This window comes from Rana temporaria, chromosome 4 (genome assembly GCF_905171775.1).
Source record: "Rana temporaria chromosome 4, aRanTem1.1, whole genome shotgun sequence".
In the NCBI taxonomy this organism is placed as follows: Eukaryota; Metazoa; Chordata; class Amphibia; order Anura; family Ranidae; genus Rana; species Rana temporaria.
The window spans coordinates 423,828,799-423,849,680 of record NC_053492.1 but is presented as its reverse complement, the minus strand read 5'-3'; the positions used below and the strand labels follow the sequence as shown (position 1 = coordinate 423,849,680).

The 20,882-nt window shown below is 43.3% G+C and overlaps 1 protein-coding gene across 1 annotated transcript in view; it reads left to right on the top strand.

The window, feature by feature from the left end:
• The window catches only part of DNAH14 (dynein axonemal heavy chain 14), a 340,790-nt gene that overhangs the window by 88,944 nt on the left and 230,964 nt on the right, over positions 1–20,882 (top strand).

Below are 20,882 nucleotides of genomic sequence, written 5' to 3'. Positions count from 1 at the left end.
GTGTAAATACGTTACGCCGGAAGAAAGATGCGCTCATCTTTCTGAATCCGGGCCACTGACTTCACCTGTTTAGCATGTATGCCTGAGGGCAAAATTCAAGGATATTTATTTTTTATACATATTCCTAATTTATACAGTGCCTAAATATTCTACAGCACTTTATTATCTCCAAGCAGCACATTTGTCCATTTTGTAGACAAGTTATCTATAAGTAGAACAGATACAGATGATGTGGCAAATAATGAAGTTCTTCATGTACTTTTTTCTATATTTTATGAATGCAGCAGAGGGAAGGAGTTCTGAAATAAAGTATGAGACACCAACGAGTAATGATTTGTGGAGCAGAATTTTTTTTTTATATAGCTCCCTTGCCCGGCTCATAATTATCCATAGGGCCTTACAGATGATATCTTAATATTAATAAAAGTGTTATTACTGGCTTAAAAACTTGATGCAGGAAGTTAGCTGAACAGTATTAAAACTTATAATAATTTGTTTCTCCCATATACAGTACTATGTAGAAGCCATTAAGGAAACACGTCAGTGTAATTAAATCAGAATATCCTTTTAAAATGAAGATCTGTCTATAAATTCTTTATTTTGTAGGTTAAGGGTCAATTCACATCAAAATCACACCCCATTCCTTTCAATGACACCAGTGTTACTTTTAACATCAAAATTTGATTTAGTTTTAGTCCAAATTTTTTGACTAAAATGCAGTGCATTTTAGTAGACTAAAATAATTTTAGTTGATCAATAATAAATGGGTTTAGTTAAATTGCAATGAATTATTTATGCATTTCTCTAGAAATTCCAAACAGGTTATATATATGTGATAGAGTCTTGCGAGCTACCCAAAAAACAAAACAAATTATATATGTACTAGAAACACAGTGGGGTTATTTACGAAAGGCAAATCCACTTTGCACTACAAGTGCAAAGTGCACTTGAAATTGCACTGAAGGTGCACTTGGAAGTGCAGTCGCTGTAGATCCGAGGGGTAGATCTGAAATGGGGGGAAGCACTCCTGATTTTATCATCCAATCATGTGCAAGCTAAAATGTTGTTTTTTATTTTTCTTGCATGTCCCCCTCGGATCTACAGTAACTGCACTTCCAAGTGAACTTTCATTGCAATTTCAGGTGCACTTTGCACTTGTAGTTTGCACTTGTAGTGCAAAGTAGATTTGTCTTTAGTAAATAACCTGTGTGTGAAAGGTATTCAAAAGACCATCTGCTAGCACTGATCACATCCCCATATGCATGTGCACAAAAATCAATATACACTGCTCAAAAAAAAGGAACACTTTTGAATCAGAACTCAAAGCAGCAACTTTTTGCTGCTTTGATGTTAATTGAAATTAACAACTGGTGCACTAGATGGGCAACAATGAGACAACCTCCAAAACAGGAGTGTTTTTTTCAGCTGGAGGTGTCTGACATTTTCTTTCCCTAATCATCTTTTCTGACTGTTTTTCACTAGTTTTGCATTTGGCTAGGGTCAGTGTCACTACTGGTAGCATGAAGCGATACTTGGACCCTATAAAGTTTGCACAGGCAGTTCAACTCTTCCAGGATGGCACATCAATACGTGTCATTGCCAGAAGGTTTGCCGTGTTTCCCAGCACAGTCCCAAGAGCATGGAGGAGATTCCAAGAGACAGGCAGTTACTCTAGGAGAGCTGGACAGAGCCGTAGAAGGTCCTTAACCCATCAGCAGGACCGGTATCTGCTCCTTTGTGCAAGGAGGAACAGGATGAGCACTGCCAGAGCCCTACAAAATGACCTTCAGCAGGCCACTGGTGTGAATGTCTCTGACCCAACAATCAGAAACAGACTTCATGGGGGTGGCCCGAGGGCCCGACGTCCTCTAGTGTGCTCTGTGCTTACTGCCGGACACTGTGGAGCTCGATTGGCATTTTCCAAGTCTGCCACTGGTGCCCCATGCTTTTCACAGATGAGAGCAGGTTCACCCTGAGCATATGTGACAGACGTGAAAGGATCTGGAGAAGCCGCGGAGAACTTTATGCTGCCTCTAACATCATTCTGCATGACCGGTTTGGTGGTGGGTCAGTGATGGTCTGGAGTGGCATAGCCATGGAGGGATGCACAGATCTCTACAGGCTACAAAATGGCATCCTTACTGCCATTAGGTATCGGGATGAAATCCTTGGACCCATTGTCAGACCCTATGCTGGTGCAGTGGGTCCTGGGTTCCTCCTGGTGCACGACAATTCCCGGCCTCATGTGGCGAGAGCATGCAGCCAGTTCCTGGAGGAAGAAGAAATTGATACCATTGAATGGCCCCCACGCTCACCTGACCTAAATCCAAAAACACCTCTGGGACATTATGTTTCGGTCCATCCTCAGTTGCCTCAGTCTGTTCAGGATCTCAATGATGCTCTGGTCCATGCTCTGGTCCAGGACACCATCCGTCGTCTCATTAGGAGCATGCCCTGATGTTGTATACAAGCACTTGGGGGCCCTACAAAATACTGAGGACCATTTTGAGTTGTTGCAATGAAATTTCAGAAAAATGGACTAGCTTGCTGCATCATTTTTTCACTTTGATTTTCGGGGTGTCTGAATTCAGCCCTCTGTAGGTGGATAATTTTAATTTCCATCAAATGATGTGCCATCCTTTCATTCCTTACACATTACCCAGTCCATATCAGTATAGATATCCAGCATGAGATTTTTGCCCGTTGAGATCTGATATGTTTTCAAAGTGTTCCTTTTATTGTTTTGAGCAATGTATAAGAGTGTAGCAATGAATCATGAAATATAAACAAATATCAAAAATAATTGAATTAAACAATATTTAAAGTGCATAAATAAATGTCCATGCAATAAAGTGCAAAAAAGTCCATATTAAAACAATGAAAATTCCACAAATATTGGTGATATATATATATATGATATACAACTAAAAATATTGAAATCCTATGTAAAACTTCCAGACCACCAACGAATCGCTTCACTCGTACCCGCCTTCACCTCTGGGGGTGCAACCCCCCAACTAAGCAGGGTCATAAAACGCCTGTGAGCCACCCCAGTACTCAATGAGATCTCCAACACAGGCTGGCTCCTAAACTTCTCCCAAGATCTCCTCCTCAGTATGTCAGCAGCAGAGTATAGGCAGAGAAAAAGACTCCAATAGTGCTTGAATAGTTTAAAACACTTTAACATGCGTTTATTAAAATGTACAGTGTACGCACAATATGCGGGTGCTTCCAGCGCACCACACTAATACGGAAATGCAACATAGAGCCGCACATCCAAACTGTCGATCACCTCCTTAAATTACTATACAGCCCGAGTGCCTTCACCGTTCTAGCCCCTCCCCTACGTGTGTTCGACACAGGGTCATGTGTCTTACTCAGGGGGATGTCTATTGGGTGGGATAGATCCTATCTATTTATACTTGAATTTTCCTCCATTTTGTTGTAGTTGAAATCAGTGCCATTTGCGTGTGGTCGCAATCTAAATGCAGTCTACATATAAATCGCTGCAGCAACGATTCACATAACTGAAACAATCAGCCATAAGGCTGATATACTAAATAGGACAGCGATGGCAATGGATGTGCTCCCCTAAGTGCCATACAATATATAAAGCATACAATATATAGCAAATATAACATACTATTAAAACTCCTTGTATACTCCTGAAGTAAAAAAAATCTAAAAACATGTTATTAGTTATGGTATTAGGATCTAAACCAACTATACAGACACAGATTTAGCAGTGTAATGCACACACTGCTCTGGTCTGAGGAGGCTTTAATGCCCACAGTGTTCAGGACAGTGGTCTGAGGAGGCCTGTAAATGCTGCACAGTGCTCTGGAATGTCTGGGGAGGCCTGTAATACACACACTGCTCTGGGCAGTGGTCTGAGGAGGCTTGTAATACTGTAATGCTGCACGGTTCTCTGGATGGTCTGAGGAGGCCTGTAATGCACAGTGCTCTGGATGGTGGTCTGAGGAGGCCTGTAATGCTGCCCAGTGCTCTGGGCAGTGGTCTGAGGAGAACATATGCGATGACCGACACCACTAGATAGAAAGGTGGAGGCTTACCGGATGGCAAGCAATGACAAGCTTGCGGCTGCAAACCCCAGCCAGGGCCTTTTGATGATCCTCGCAGGGGGGTGACAAGGGGGTGGATGTTGAAGCTTCCCGCACCAAGAGCCACAAGATCACGGCGTGTCACACACAAAAAGAAGGAACTCAATGGTGAAGTACAGCAGGACCAGCATATACAAGGTATTCGTGACTCAAGGGACCACCACCACCAAAACACCCTAAATTTGAGAGGCTTACCAGAACGTAAGGCAGTATAAACATGTGGCTAAACCCCTAGCCAGGGCCTTTAAAATCCCACGCGGTGATATATCCTACGGGTCCTCCGGTATGTTAAGGTCAGTGGGTGCATAGAAAAAACGATAATGCCCACATGGTGAAGTATGTAAGTTCAGAGGTTTAATATAAAAGGTAATACACTTACAGATTAAAAGCAGAAAATAGATAGAAGCCGGCCGGCTCTAACAAACGCCCGTCCACACGGAACGAAGAAACGTCTTGCGTCAGCACGCTACCTTCCCGACGCACGTTTCGTCAAAAGTTGACGTCATCTGGGGCACGGGCGACGTGCTGACACTACACATATAAATAGGCTAAAACCAAGCCTCGATCTGAGTCACGGGCTAAGTGACCGCCCATGGAGGCCATGCTGGAACGCATAAACAAAAACAAAACCAGGGAAGGTTTTTGCATAACACAAGCTAGATGGCCATCTTGTGGTGAAATAAGTGAATAGCGGTATAGGTCCAATGTGTAAAAAACTCATTGAGCTATACCGGTTAAATACAAAATTGTATTGGATGGGGAAAATAAATCATCTTAGGTGAGAAACTTTTGTGATTATTCTCTAGTGATCAAGAGAAAAAGGCCACTAAAAATATTAAATATATATAAAAATATAAAAATATGTTAGTGAAAACATGTGAGAAAAAAATATAAAAATAAAATTAAATTGAAAATGTTAAAAAATATTGATAATATCAAAATTCGGCATGGAAATAGCCAAATATTATATACAAAAATGTGAATAAGATGCATTAATTAGATGCAAATAAGTAGTGCGTAAATGTAAATTGTGATAAAAGACATAAAAATTGTGCTGTGAGTGCACGAGCTCCAAGAAAAGATTAGATAATGATTATAAATAAAATAAAAAATTGTATATAATGTAAATATATACAAAAATTATAATACAATATGGTATAGATCTAGTGGTGTATTGTGAAGAATATACCAATAAAAATGAATCTTGATGAATACAAATTATACTGTAAGGTAAACACTGATGTAAACCATCAGTGAATACCGTAACCATCTCTGGTCAAGTGTATAAAATGTTATATGAAATAAAATGGGGAAAAAAGGAAGGGGAGGGGGGAGGGGATGGAGAAAATAAACTCCCAAAAGGCCATCATGTAGATCACCCCGTCACTCAGATCGAGTTCACAAATGACAGGATAAATCAAACAGAATAAACAATAATAAAAACAATAAAAATATTCTATTTAGGAATTGTCAATAAAGGCATTAACATCAACCTCTATATTGAGTCCATAGGGGGTATAACTCTTAATCCTATGGATCCACTGCATTTCGGATTTAGAGATGCTCCTCACTAGTGGACTACCACGCCAATGGGGAGCATATCTATCAATCCCCAAGAAAATAGTTTTTGAGGGGTCCCTGTTATGAACCAAACGGTAATGTTTTGAAACCGAATGGTTCAAATAACCGGCTAAGATATTGCTAACGTGTTCATTAAGTCTCACTGAGAGGGCTCTCTTGGTTCTGCCCACATACTGGAGCCCACAAGGGCACTGGAGTAAGTAGACCACCCCTTCGGTCGCACACGTAATGAAAGGTTTAATAATGTGTTGTTCACCTGTGACCGTGGAGACAAAGAGGTGTGTTCTTCTATGTTCACAACCACTAAAGGAACACACCCGGCATTTCCTACACTGGTAGAAACCAGTGAATGAATTAAGAAAGGTAGTTTTAATGACAGGTGGCTCAAGAACATTGGGGGCCAATTTGTGTCTCAAGGCCGAACCCCCCTTAAAAATCACCTGTGGGTTGTCTGGCAAGACAGGGCCCAGAATTGGGTCATTTTTAAGGATGTGCCAATGTTTTTTTAAAAGTTTTTTGACACTAAAATGCTGGGTAGAAAAAGTAGTAACAAAGGGAACAACAGGCATTCTACTATTGTCGCATGGTTTATTCTTCAATAAATCAATCCTATTAATACCTTTAACCTCATTTAATGTGGATGTGAGGGTACCCTGGTCATAACCTTTTTCCAAAAATCTATTCATCAAGATATTGGATTGCACCAAAAAATCTGACTCATTGGAACAATTGCGTTTAATACGCAAAAACTGGCTTTTAGGCACAGATTTCAGCCAAGAGTCATGATGGCAACTATCCGTGGGGATGTAGGAGTTTCTATCTGTGCCCTTAAAGAAGGTGCTCGTACAGAAACCATCACCCTGGACAGAGATTGTAAGATCTAGAAAATTGATGCTAGATTGACTTGCCTCAAAATTGAGGTGAATGCCTCTCTCATTGTTGTTGAGAAATGACATAAAAGATTGAAGCTCTGTAAGGGGGCCATCCCATAGGAGGAGGATGTCGTCGATGTACCTGGCCCACAGCTTAAGCTGGGGTTGTCGGCAAACATAGACGACATCCTCCTCCCACATGGCCATAAACAAATTGGCCAGGCTGGGGGCGTATTTTGCCCCCATAGCCACGCCCCTATCTTGCCGGTAGAACTGGTTTTGAAACCAGAAATAATTTCTAGTCGCAGCAAAATGCAATAACTCAAGTATGAAAAATATTTGTTCATCAAAAAGACCAGAGTCCCGTCGAAGGTAATACTCTACTGCTGATAAACCTAGATCATGGGGAATCACCGTATAAAGTGACGTAACGTCAGCTGTGACAAGCCACATATTTGGAGAAGGTTTGAGATTAGATAATAAATTAATAACATGTCGGGAGTCCTTTAAATGAGAGGGCATCCTGTCATCAAAAGGTATATGCTTTCCAACCCCATTGCCCAGACCCAGCCGATTACCACAGACTTTAGACATACAGGTCTTTCTAATGCATCTTTGTACAACCCTCCCGGGGGCACGGCTCCATCAATCAAAGTCTTTAGGGACATTGTCCTTAGAGACTTGGATCGTCTCCCTATTAAAAAAACACAATCTAACCATACCCTTAAAACTGGCCTTGACTCTTTGTGTGACAACAAACAAATTGTCATTAGGCCCGCTGATAAGGGGGGAGGCATAGTGGTCCTCAATAGAACCGACTATTTAGCCGAGATGGACAGAATTTTGGGAGATAGAGACACCTATACTCCCTTAGCGTGTGACCCTAAAAATTCATACCTTAATCAGTTAACCAAACTTATTTCTAAAGGTTACAAGGACGGTATTCTTAATAAAAAAGAGAAACTGTACCTTGTACCCAAGGCTCCAAGAACACCAGTTATTTATTATTTACCGAAAATCCACAAACATCTTACCTGCCCCCCGGGACGTCCTATCGTAAGTGGGATAGATTCCCTCACTTCCCGGGTGGGCAGGTATATTGATTTTTTTCTACAACCTTTAGTTTCCAGGATGCCCTCTCATTTAAAGGACTCCCGACATGTTATTAATTTATTATCTAATCTCAAACCTTCTCCAAATATGTGGCTTGTCACAGCTGACGTTACGTCACTTTATACGGTGATTCCCCATGATCTAGGTTTATCAGCAGTAGAGTATTACCTTCGACGGGACTCTGGTCTTTTTGATGAACAAATATTTTTCATACTTGAGTTATTGCATTTTGCTGCGACTAGAAATTATTTCTGGTTTCAAAACCAGTTCTACCGGCAAGATAGGGGCGTGGCTATGGGGGCAAAATACGCCCCCAGCCTGGCCAATTTGTTTATGGCCATGTGGGAGGAGGATGTCGTCTATGTTTGCCGACAACCCCAGCTTAAGCTGTGGGCCAGGTACATCGACGACATCCTCCTCCTATGGGATGGCCCCCTTACAGAGCTTCAATCTTTTATGTCATTTCTCAACAACAATGAGAGAGGCATTCACCTCAATTTTGAGGCAAGTCAATCTAGCATCAATTTTCTAGATCTTACAATCTCTGTCCAGGGTGATGGTTTCTGTACGAGCACCTTCTTTAAGGGCACAGATAGAAACTCCTACATCCCCACGGATAGTTGCCATCATGACTCTTGGCTGAAATCTGTGCCTAAAAGCCAGTTTTTGCGTATTAAACGCAATTGTTCCAATGAGTCAGATTTTTTGGTGCAATCCAATATCTTGATGAATAGATTTTTGGAAAAAGGTTATGACCAGGGTACCCTCACATCCACATTAAATGAGGTTAAAGGTATTAATAGGATTGATTTATTGAAGAATAAACCATGCGACAATAGTAGAATGCCTGTTGTTCCCTTTGTTACTACTTTTTCTACCCAGCATTTTAGTGTCAAAAAACTTTTAAAAAAACATTGGCACATCCTTAAAAATGACCCAATTCTGGGCCCTGTCTTGCCAGACAACCCACAGGTGATTTTTAAGGGGGGTTCGGCCTTGAGACACAAATTGGCCCCCAATGTTCTTGAGCCACCTGTCATTAAAACTACCTTTCTTAATTCATTCACTGGTTTCTACCAGTGTAGGAAATGCCGGGTGTGTTCCTTTAGTGGTTGTGAACATAGAAGAACACACCTCTTTGTCTCCACGGTCACAGGTGAACAACACATTATTAAACCTTTCATTACGTGTGCGACCGAAGGGGTGGTCTACTTACTCCAGTGCCCTTGTGGGCTCCAGTATGTGGGCAGAACCAAGAGAGCCCTCTCAGTGAGACTTAATGAACACGTTAGCAATATCTTAGCCGGTTATTTGAACCATTCGGTTTCAAAACATTACCGTTTGGTTCATAACAGGGACCCCTCAAAAACTATTTTCTTGGGGATTGATAGATATGCTCCCCATTGGCGTGGTAGTCCACTAGTGAGGAGCATCTCTAAATCCGAAATGCAGTGGATCCATAGGATTAAGAGTTATACCCCCTATGGACTCAATATAGAGGTTGATGTTAATGCCTTTATTGACAATTCCTAAATAGAATATTTTTATTGTTTTTATTATTGTTTATTCTGTTTGATTTATCCTGTCATTTGTGAACTCGATCTGAGTGACGGGGTGATCTACATGATGGCCTTTTGGGAGTTTATTTTCTCCATCCCCTCCCCCCTCCCCTTCCTTTTTTCCCCATTTTATTTCATATAACATTTTATACACTTGACCAGAGATGGTTACGGTATTCACTGATGGTTTACATCAGTGTTTACCTTACAGTATAATTTGTATTCATCAAGATTCATTTTTATTGGTATATTCTTCACAATACACCACTAGATCTATACCATATTGTATTATAATTTTTGTATATATTTACATTATATACAATTTTTTATTTTATTTATAATCATTATCTAATCTTTTCTTGGAGCTCGTGCACTCACAGCACAATTTTTATGTCTTTTATCACAATTTACATTTACGCACTACTTATTTGCATCTAATTAATGCATCTTATTCACATTTTTGTATATAATATTTGGCTATTTCCATGCCGAATTTTGATATTATCAATATTTTTTAACATTTTCAATTTAATTTTATTTTTATATTTTTTTCTCACATGTTTTCACTAACATATTTTTATATTTTTATATATATTTAATATTTTTAGTGGCCTTTTTCTCTTGATCACTAGAGAATAATCACAAAAGTTTCTCACCTAAGATGATTTATTTTCCCCATCCAATACAATTTTGTATTTAACCGGTATAGCTCAATGAGTTTTTTACACATTGGACCTATACCGCTATTCACTTATTTCACCACAAGATGGCCATCTAGCTTGTGTTATGCAAAAACCTTCCCTGGTTTTGTTTTTGTTTATGCGTTCCAGCATGGCCTCCATGGGCGGTCACTTAGCCCGTGACTCAGATCGAGGCTTGGTTTTAGCCTATTTATATGTGTAGTGTCAGCACGTCGCCCGTGCCCCAGATGACGTCAACTTTTGACGAAACGTGCGTCGGGAAGGTAGCGTGCTGACGCAAGACGTTTCTTCGTTCCGTGTGGACGGGCGTTTGTTAGAGCCGGCCGGCTTCTATCTATTTTCTGCTTTTAATCTGTAAGTGTATTACCTTTTATATTAAACCTCTGAACTTACATACTTCACCATGTGGGCATTATCGTTTTTTCTATGCACCCACTGACCTTAACATACCGGAGGACCCGTAGGATATATCACCGCGTGGGATTTTAAAGGCCCTGGCTAGGGGTTTAGCCACATGTTTATACTGCCTTACGTTCTGGTAAGCCTCTCAAATTTAGGGTGTTTTGGTGGTGGTGGTCCCTTGAGTCACGAATACCTTGTATATGCTGGTCCTGCTGTACTTCACCATTGAGTTCCTTCTTTTTGTGTGTGACACGCCGTGATCTTGTGGCTCTTGGTGCGGGAAGCTTCAACATCCACCCCCTTGTCATCCCCCTGCGAGGATCATCAAAAGGCCCTGGCTGGGGTTTGCAGCCGCAAGCTTGTCATTGCTTGCCATCCGGTAAGCCTCCACCTTTCTATCTAGTGGTGTCGGTCATCGCATATGTTTTCAACAATTTATTCAATACTGAAGAACTTGCTTGCAATGATTTTTGATTGACACAAAGACTCTTTTGCCAGTTATTTGTTTTATTCCTCTTTAAATTAGGGGTTTTTGCATATTTATATTATTTCCAATATTTTTTGTTATCAACTGTTTGTTTAGCTTAGTTTTTATTAATAGCGCAACATTTTTTCTGTTCCTTACGTGATTTGTGTTTGTATGACACTGCCGTGTTGCAGCTAAGTTAGTTATTCTAAGTGTGTAAGCGCGGTATTTTCTCTTTTTGTCATTAGTGGTCTGAGGAGGCCTGACATTCTGTACAGTGCTCTGGATGGTGTTCTGAGGAGGCCTGTAATGCTGCACAGTGCTCTGGACGGTGGTCTGAGGAGGTCTGTGGTTCTCAACCCTGTTCTCAAGTACCCCCAACAGGTCATTGTGACGGTATTGGTATGATATCCCCGTCAACGTTCCCTTCTTCCCATAACGAAAATCACCCCAATATTCCACGAGGAGGGATATCCCTGGAATCGCCCAGAAAGCCACACATGCCAAGCTTACTGCTAGAACAAGACACTTTAATGACACAAAAACTCAGCTTATATGTGGTTACAGCCTGTTAGGAACGCCCCCCTCACACAGTGGGGTTTCCCATACAGATTATAGGAGACAAGTCGGAGCCGACCATGCAGACACGTTTCTTTAGATAAAGACATCAGTGGAGTTAATTAATACACTGAAGCAATCAGAATAATTAACATACTACTTCTCTAATCATTTAGCCTGATGATACAATACACATCTTTTAAGGGTAAACACAGATCTTCTTCACACAACACAATAGATCAATTAACGTTTAGAATAGTGAGGGGACATTAGCACGTCAATAACCTGTCAGAGGAATGAATCACACATGAAATTCCTTTCTACCTCTACCCATATGGCTAGCAGGGAGCAGTAAACTGAGACATATAGGCAAATGTATCACAATGGCCCCCCTTTTGCTCCCTGCTCCGGCAAACCCGGTTGGACCTTCCCTGGTCCAGTAGGGTTGACGGGTTCAGAGCTTTTAGTCCGAGGTTAACTCCATTTGGCATGACTGACCTCCCTTGACAACTGCTTCAGACTCAGGTATGTCACCGGGTCGTCAGATCACACGCCGGTCAGTCCCCAAGTCTTTGTGCGATCTGCAAAGTCACCAGAAGTCAGTGTGAAGACAGCGAATGGGTCTGTGCGCCGCCGTCTAGGTGTCCCGCTATGGGAGGGGGCAGGTTATGGCTCTGAAGTGACAATCACAGGAGATTCATAAAAAGAAAAAGTTATATTTGTTGAAATGCTGTAGCACTGGTGCTCAGAGTCCGGGGGGGGGGAGAGGGGACTCAGAGCCCCATAAGGTCAGCCACCCCCTGCTCCCTCCGCAGCCGCCGGTTCTCCTCTTTGAGCTTCTCCAGCTCCATCTCCAGTTCATGGAGCCTGGGGGGGTCAGCCCGCTGTGACCTCAGGTGGTTGTTCTCCTCCTCCATGCGGCTTATGCACTCCTCCAGCTCTATGTACTCACGGATCAGATCCTGCTTGCTCATGTCCTGCAGGCTTTCCACGTGGTCCTTCATCATCAGGAACTGGGTGGTGGTGTAAGGGGCCACCGGTGGGCCCTTGGCAAACATCTCGGCCCGCATCTGGGGCACCCGCTGCGATTCCATCTCCTCCAGTCGCTTCTTCTCCTCCCAGGTCCGCTGGTTATATGACTTCCAGGACCTCTTCTTCTTGGAGGGTAGCTGGCGGTGCCTCTTTCTGCCCAGCTCCCTCCAAGGCCCCTCCGGCTCATGGCTGTCGCCCATGACCAGCTGACAATGGTGTTCCCTGTTGTCCGTAATAACAGATTGTACCATGAGGGCTTCGTAAGGGGTGCCCAATGGTTCTTCCTGACCCAGCTCCTGGGGATCCCAAGCCGAGTCTACACAATGGGCTGCTGCTGGTGGGCGGTACCCAGGTTGAGACCAATTTGACCTGGTGTTGTCATTCATGGGGCAATTCTGCTTGAAGTGACCCAACTGTTTGCACCGGAAGCAGCGTTGTTCGTTGTCCTCCTGGCGTGGGTAGCGAGGGGTATATGTCATCGGTCTGTTAGGCGGTTGGTATCTAGCGGCTGGTGGGTGTGAGGGCGCCGTTGGTTGTGGGGGTTGTACCCGTGGTGTGACCTGGTTTGTCTTGCGAGTATCCGCATATTCATCCGCCAACTTCGCGGCCTCTGGTAGAGTCATGGGCCTGCGATCTCTCACCCAATCCTTGACGTCCGTCTGGATGTGATTGTAAAATTGCTCCAGGAGCATTAGTTGCAAAATGTCCTCTGCGGTGGTGGCCTGGCTGCTGTTAACCCAGTTAGAGGCCGACAGGGACAACTGGCATGCCCATTCTGCGTAAGAGTCTTTCGTGGTTTTGCGTGAGTCCCTGAACTTCTGTCGGTGGGACTCTGGGGTTACCGCATAACGAGCCAGGAGCACTTCTTTAACCCTGGCGTAGCTATGGATATCCTGATCTGGCACGGTCCGGAAAGCATCAGAAGCTTTGCCTGACAGTTTGCCTGACAATATTGCAACCCACTCTCTTCTAGCTATTCGGTGCAGGTTACATTGTCGCTCAAAATCCGCCAGGTAGTTATCAATTTCACAGTCCTTTTCATCAAAAGCTTTAAAAGCGCTAAACGGAATCTTCCTTGCGTCTGCTGTGCTGTACTCACTGTTCGGAGAAGGTGCGGCTGCTTGTTGGACTGCTGCCAGTTTTAACTGTAGTTCTGCGTCCCTTATTTCTTTAGCCTCCTTCGCTAACAGGTCCATCACTCTCAGCACCACATCTGCCGTTGGGTTCGGGCCGAACCACGCTAGCTTCTCTCTCATTAGCTTGTTGGCTGGCGATTCCTCCTCCTGAATCACTGGTGTCTCCATCTCTTGTACTGCTGGCGTTGCTGCAATCCCGTCCTCCTGGTCTATCTCCATTGATTCTGCTATGATGACCCGCTTGGTTTTGTTGCTAGCAATCCTTCCACGAACTTCCAGTAGTTCTTCCAGTGTCTGCTTGGAATCCGGGTGTGAAGGGGAATAGAAGGGAAAAATCCCACCGCTGCCAACCAATTGTGACGGTATTGGTATGATATCCCCGTCAACGTTCCCTTCTTCCCATAACGAAAATCACCCCAATATTCCACGAGGAGGGATATCCCTGGAATCGCCCAGAAAGCCACACATGCCAAGCTTACTGCTAGAACAAGACACTTTAATGACACAAAAACTCAGCTTATATGTGGTTACAGCCTGTTAGGAACGCCCCCCTCACACAGTGGGGTTTCCCATACAGATTATAGGAGACAAGTCGGAGCCGACCATGCAGACACGTTTCTTTAGATAAAGACATCAGTGGAGTTAATTAATACACTGAAGCAATCAGAATAATTAACATACTACTTCTCTAATCATTTAGCCTGATGATACAATACACATCTTTTAAGGGTAAACACAGATCTTCTTCACACAACACAATAGATCAATTAACGTTTAGAATAGTGAGGGGACATTAGCACGTCAATAACCTGTCAGAGGAATGAATCACACATGAAATTCCTTTCTACCTCTACCCATATGGCTAGCAGGGAGCAGTAAACTGAGACATATAGGCAAATGTATCACAGTCATGTTTGCAGGTTTTCCTTTATCTTGCACAGGTGCTTTAAATCAAAGTCAATAGCTTGGTATTTTGGACAGCTATTTTAGCTAAGAGAAATTCCCAAAACATGGCCTGTTGGTGGTACTTGAGGACAGGGTTGAGAACCACTGCTCTAGATAGTCTGAGGAGTGGAGGCCTGTAATGCACACAGTGCTCTGGATAGTCGGGAGGCCTGTAAATGCTGCACAGTGCTCTGGACAGTGGTCTGAGGAGGCCTGTAATTTACACAGTTCTCTGGATTGTCATCTGAAGAGGCCTGTAAGGCTGTGCAGTGCTACAGTGCTTTAAAAAAGTATTCATACCACTTGAAATTTTCTAAATTTTGTCATGTTATGTGATAGACCAACTCAAAGTGGCATATAATTGTGAAGTGGAAGGAAAATTATAAATGATTTTTAGATATTTATTTGTAAAAAAATTGAAAAGTGTGGCATGCATTTGTATTCAGCCCCCCTGAGTCGAAACTTTGTAGAACCACCTTTTGCTGCAATTGCAGCTGCAAGTCTTTGCCCATTCTTCTTTGCAAAATAGCTCAAGCTCTGTCAGATTGAATGGAGAGTATCTGTAAACAGCAATTTTCAACTCTTGCCACATATTCTCAATTGGATTTAGATCTATGCTTTGACTGGGCCATTCTAACACATGAATATGTTTAGGGTCGTTGTCCTGCTGGAAGGTTAACCTCCGTCCCAGTCTTAAGTCTTTTGCAGACTGTAATGCCGCGTACACACGATCGTTTTTCGGCATGAAAAAACAACGTTGTTTTTCAGCATGTCCAAAAAACAAAGTTTTTCCAACTTCATCATTAAAAACGATGTTGCCCACACACCATCGTTTTTGAAAAATGATAAACAAAGAGCGGTGACGTACAACGGCACTCTAAAGGGGAAGTTCTATTCGCCTTTGGGCTGCTTTTAGCTGATTCCTTGTTAGTAAAAGACGATTCGTGCTTTTTTGTCTGTTACAGCGTGATGAATGTGCTTACTCCATTATGAATGGTAGTTTTACCAGAACGTGCGCTCCTGTCTCATAACTTGCTTCTGGGCATGCGCGGGTTTAAAACGTCGTTTTTGCCCACACACGATCATTTTTAACAACACGAAAAACGACATTTTAAAAAACGACGTGAAAAAATACAGCATGTTCGATTTGTTTTTTGGTCGTTTTTCAGAAGCCGAAAAACGATGTGAAGCCCACACACGATCATTTTAAATGACGTTTTTAAAAAAGTCGTTTTTTTTCATGCCGAAAAAAGATCATGTGTACGCGGCATGAAGGTTTGTTTACCAGAGGTACTCCTGTCATGTTATCTAACGGTATTCCAGAAATGCTGTAGTCAATGCTAGGCCCTAAAAGTTATGGACAAATGTATACTCTGCTTCACAACGTCAACATAGTTGGGAGACCTGGGGGTATATCTGGTGCAGTATCTGTGGTGTCCTGTACCAGAGTGTCAGTAGTTTATATCCACTCTCTTGGTATTTGTTGGCCAGGAAAGCTTTGTGTACAATAAGAACGATGGAGTGTTTTCAGGCTTGTGTAAACATATATTTGAGGTCTTTCTCCCATTTGTGCAAGAATGGTAACTCTAGTTGTTGGACCTGATTGGTTAAGATAGAGTAAAGTAGGGATATTGAATCATGGATTGGAGTTTGGTCCATGCATAGCGTTTCAAATAAGGTATTGGTGCATAGAGTTTTTAAGGCATTTGGTAGAGATCTAAGGAGATTAGTCTGAGACATTTCATGAAATCAAGATCGGTGGAGCAAGCGGACCAAGCATACTCCACCCCCTATACCCACCCAGGGGAGGGACCTCACTAACTACTACTTACACATAAATGCAGTACACCTGATCGAATCCTAGTGCTTTTCCCTCCTTATTTCAGTCTGAGCACCACTGTGCAGGGGAATAACATTCTATGCTTATAAAGTTACCCAATATTTAAATCAGTCTATGATGATGGACACAAAATGGATTGAGGCTGGGTTCACACTGATACTAAACGACAGTCATACGACTTTCATCCTACTTTGCTCTGCGACATCAGTCCTACATCGATCCTACATTGGTCCGACATCCATCTGACTTGAATGAACAGGATACTACTTTGATCCAACTCTGTGATAGTCTGACTTATTCTTTGACCAATCAAAACAATCCTAGTGTGAGATAAATGTATTTTACTGCTGCTGTAATCACCATGTTGGATGTCAAATGTTGGATGGTAAGGACAAGGATCCTACTTTGATCCAACTTTATTGATATTCAATGTGCTGAAGTAGAATAAAAGTTGGACCAAAGTAGCCCCTTTGCTGGTGGACCTCGCCCTGGGCACCTCCCCCTCCTCCTATCGGTATGGAGGTTGAGCTCGCTATGGTTGGCGGATCAGGTTGTGGTGAACCAGTGTATGACAGAGATGGGATCTTACTGGGTAACTAACAAGCAGAGCGCCTCCGTTCCGGTGGTTTGGGACGCCTTTAAGGCCACCACACGTGGCTCTTTTGCTGCGGCCATTGGCCGCCTGGAAGCATGGGACCAGGGAACTGGACCTGGTGCTTTCGGAGCGTACTTAGAAGAAGCTGCTGTATCAGAATCAGTGGATCTTTGAGTTTGGTGATAAAAATGCTGCTGGCGTATCTCTCCAGACAGGATTACCAGCCTTGTAGCATACCTAGGATTAAGAATTCAGGGGGAATTGTGGTAAAACAAAATGAGGAGATCATGGATGCTTTTGTCACTTTGTATTCCTCCCTTTATGCTACTAGAGCACATTACACGATTGTGGAATTGGATGACTATCTATCTGAAATCTCACTGCCTAGGCTTCAGACCCAACAGGCGACACTCCTTGATGCTCCTCTGACGGCTGAGGAAATTGGGGAGGCTATCCAATCCTTTGCCAGAAACAAAACACCGGGATTGGATGGTTTCCCCATCGAGTGGTATATGCAATACAAGGATCTGCTTGTGCCTCACCTGGGCAGGGTGTATGATTTTGCTATAAAAACGGGCCACCTACAGCCTTCTATGTCAGAGGCGCTGATTGTCCTCCTTCCTAAGCCACATAAGGATCACCTCCTTTGTGAATCTTACAGGCCGATCTCACTCATCAATTTGGATTTCAAAATTTTAGCAAAGGTGCTCGCCCGGCGACTGAACACAGTCATTACTACCATTATTGGTGCAGACCAAACTGGGTTCATCCCGGGGCGATTGACCTCCATCAACGTAGACTATTTACCAATCTGCAGGCCACCCATGATGAGATGGGCTCCAGGGCCGTTTTGTCTTTAGATGCACATAAAGCATTTGACTCGGTCGAATGGCCTTATCTGCTGGAGGTCTTGGCGAAGTTTGGTTTCGGCAATACCTTTATCAGGTGGGTGCAGCTGCTTTACTTAAAACCCACTGCTAGACTAAGAGTGAACGCAGCCATATCTGACCCCTTTCCGATAAAGAGAGGCACCAGGCATGGGTGTCCTCTGTCGCCACTGCTATTTGCGCTGGCGATAGAGCCTCTGGTAGCGTTGGTGAGATCTTGCGGGGGCGGTCGTGGGACTGACGATTGGGGGTCTAGGGGAGAAGGTATCTCTCTATGCTGATGACATGTTAATATACTTGTCGGACCCCCAGTCGTCCCTCCCGGCCCTGCTGGACCTCATTGGGAGGTTTGGCCAATTTTCTGGATTCCAGGTTAATTGGGACAAGTCCATTTTGCTTATGATTGACCAGGCAACATTGGTCCGGTTACCACCCTCTTGCCCACTGCAGATAGTTAGCTCCTTCCGATAATTTGGAGTCATGATACAATACCCCATGGCCTCTTACATTAAAATTAATTTGGACCCCCTTATAGAGAGCATGAAATCTACTTTCAAAACCTGGGCCAATCTTCCACTTAATGGGTAGGATTAATATTTTAAAGATGATTTTCTGCCACGATTTCTATATGTTTTGGGTAATTTGCCAGTATATGTCACTAAAAATAAATTCAAAGAAATAGACTCCATCCTTACCTCCTTTTTGTGGAAGGGGGGGGGGGGGCAGTCAGGATTGCCAAAGACACCCTTCAGTTACCAGTACTGGAGGTTGAATTGGCCTTGCCCTGTCTCCAAACTTATTATATTGCCTCACAATTGGCACATTGGTGGTTTTACCCCGAAGCCAATAATGAAGCCATTTCTACCTCTTATGAATCCCTGCAAAATTTGATTCATCGTATGTCCCTTAGAGGGCGGGAGGGGATGAGTATTATGGCAATGACTCTACGAATTCTTAAACTCACTAAATTGCAAACCCCCTCCGGCAGTAATACATACTCCCCGAACACTCCACAATGGGGGAATCTGAATCTCCCGGAATTTTTCCTTAGATCGGATGGGGGATATTGGTCTAAAAGGGGGGTGAAAACTATTTTTCATCAGTTCTCAGACAACGTGTTTCTTCCTTTTGATGAATTTCGTAGAGACTATAATCTGCCACGCACAGCTTACTTCCTTTACTTGCAGATACGCCACACTGCAGCAACGCAGTTTGGCCTTCGTAACATAGTCATCCAGCTCTCCCCGCTGGAACGGTTGCTAACTGACTCCTCTCACGCCAACTTAGTCTCCACATATTATGGGTCTCTCCTGCACACTACGACTCTAAGGCTGAGCAAAGCGGATGCTAGCTGGAGAGCCGACATCCCTGAGCTGACGGAGGACATCTAGCAGGAGGTATTGCCCCTCCAGGTCCCCTCAGTCATTTCTTTCCGTGACAAGGTAATACAGACCAAACTGTTATACAAATCCTATTTTACACCATGCTTATTGTTTAAGCTGAACAGAATCCCCTTGGCGCTATGCTCCTAATGCAGCGTGGCTGATGGCATGTTTTTTCACTTAATGTGGGAGTGTGCTCCGATTAGGAAGTTCTGGTCGGAGGTCACGGCCTTCATTAGTTTGCTGATGCAGATACCCAATATATGTAATCCCCTGAGGTGTTTACTGGGCCATATTGATGACGAGAGTATATCTAAGAATACGCAAACCTTCCTACGGATAGTATTGTTTTATGCTAAGAAGTCTATAACCTTCCACTTGAAGTCTCCATCCCTACCTACCATTGACTTCTGGCTCACCACCATTAATCATGCTATACCGCTGTATAAGTTGACATATGAGGCCAGAGGGTGTCCAAAAAACTCTTGAAGGTTTGGGGCTCTTGGGTTGACTCCGAAAGCACCATACCACCTGCTCCTTGAAATTTGACTGATACCTCTGCCTGTTGTGTAGACATGAGTGAGTAAATTGATAGTTTTATTGTTTCTCTCCCCTTATTTTCTGTATGTTTCTATGAATGTGCTCAATGTGTACCAGCTACCAGAGTTTTGTGAAATAATGTAATGGGCGATGTTGGCTCCGTATCTGTGTTTGTTGTATTGTATGTTTTGTACGTAAAAAAAAAAAAAAAAAAATTTACCTTTAAAAAATAAATAAAAAGTTGGACCAAAGTCGGACCAGTTAAGACAGCTCTCATAGGGAAACATTAATTTTCACACGTCATGCGACATGAGCTCCCAATGTCGGAGCGTTTGTCGGATCAGTGTGAACCCAGCCTGAAGCTACCTTATCAAAATGTATAAATTACACGAATTAGTAATTGGCTACTGCTCCTACTTTTCATCATAGACTCTTAGTTACAAATATGCTACCAATCAAAAATACATACAAGGTAAACTAGGTCTCCAAGCTGACATGTTGGCCCAGATTCACGTAGCTCGGCGCATCTTTGTTCCGGCGTAGCGCATCTCATAAGCGCTACGCCGACGTAACATTGAGGGGCAAGCCGAGTATTCACAAAGCACTCGCTCCCATATTTACGCCAGCATAACATAAATAGGCCGGCGTAAGCCCACCTAATTCAAAGTAGGCGGGTAGTGGGCGTGTTGTATTATAATGAATCGTGACCCCATGTAAATGCATGGCCATACGAACGGCGCATGCGCGCGCATGCTCAGCATCACGTCGCATATACTCCCTAAGATAAGACGGGTCAATGCGTACGACGTGAACGTAACCTACGCCCAGCCCAATTCACGTACGACTTACGTAAACGACGTGAAATACGACGGCTGTTCTGACGTTTCCGACGTCCACACCTTAACATGACTTACCCCTGCTTTATGAGGGGTAAACTTACGCCGGACATACGCCTTACGTAAATGGCGTAGATTACTGCGATGGGCGTAAGTAAGTTCGTGAATCGGCGTATCTTGCTCATTTACATATTCGATCGTAAATCAATGGAAGCGCCCCTAGCGGCCAGCGTAAATCTGCACCCAAGATACGACGGCGTAGGAGACTTACGTCGGTCGTAGGAAGTCAAAATTCAGGCGTATCTTGTACTGTGAA